The sequence below is a fragment of the Chrysochloris asiatica genome, unplaced genomic scaffold, assembly GCF_000296735.1.
Source record: "Chrysochloris asiatica unplaced genomic scaffold, ChrAsi1.0 scaffold00368, whole genome shotgun sequence".
NCBI lineage: Eukaryota > Metazoa > Chordata > Mammalia > Afrosoricida > Chrysochloridae > Chrysochloris > Chrysochloris asiatica.
In genome coordinates, this window is record NW_006408886.1 from 1,125,312 (window position 1) to 1,126,479 (window position 1,168).

Consider the following 1,168-nt stretch of genomic DNA (forward strand, 5'->3'; position numbering starts at 1 on the left):
CCACTGTTGGTCGTTTTGACATAATTTAGGATTTAATTTTCGGCCTATTTCCTTTTTTGTCTGCTTGTCCCACTCCACAATCCCCGTTCAGGTCCTTTTTCTAGTTATAAACAGTTCAGGGCCAGCTGTGGCTGTTTGTTTTTAATTGGAAACTGTCTCTTTAAATTTTGAGGCGATCTGTGCGCATGCATAATAGAATCCTCTAAGGGTGGGGCTGGGGTGTCCGCTAGCTCAGGAACCCCTATAGTTAACAGAATGGAGGCGCTCAGACAGCTAGGGACCAATGAACAGATACCAAAAGAAAAGAATGTCCACATTTTTATCTCCATGGTTCTGCCAGTCGTCTGTGACTGCTCTGATCCTTACCCCACTTGGTATCACCCAAGATGGCAGCTCTTGGAGCAGCTGAGCATTCTGAACTAGAAAGCAATGGATTTCTTGCTTTTGCCACAAATTCCCTCAGCTGTAAGCCTTCCAACCTTCTAAATATTCCTTTATATGTGGTTCAGAGTTCTGGGACCATCCCCTGAACCTGCTTGGTCCGGTATTCTGTGTTGTTGCTGGTGGAGCTCTTTACTGTACTTCCACCCGATCCGCCATTTTGTTTGTTATCTCTCGACTGTTTTTAGATAGGAGAAAGCATTACTTTGATATATGACTGCCTCTCCAAACACAATGCCGGAGCAATACACGATTAAGTTTCTTCTTGGACATAAAAAACAAAAAAAAAGGTAATTTAAGAGATACCAACTTGACTTGTTGTTAGGTGCTATTGAATCATACCAACCCATAGTGACCTTATGCACAGCAGAATGAAACACTGCCCGATCCAGGGACAACCTCACTACTGTTGCCACACTTGAGTCCATCAATGCTGCCACTCAGCCAATCCATCTCATTGGGGGCGTCTTCCTCTTTTTCTCTGACCCTCCACCTTACCAAGCATGATATTCTTCTCCAGCTACTCTTCCCTCCTGACAATATGTCCGAAGTATGAGAGACAAAGTTTGGCCATCTTGGCCTGCAAGGAGCACTCTGGGTACACTTCTTCCAAAATGGACCTATTGGTTCTTTTGGCAGCCCATGGCACTTTCAATATTCTCCTCCAACACCATAACTCAAAAGCACCAATTCATCTACGGCCTTCCTTATTCACTGTCCAGCTTTC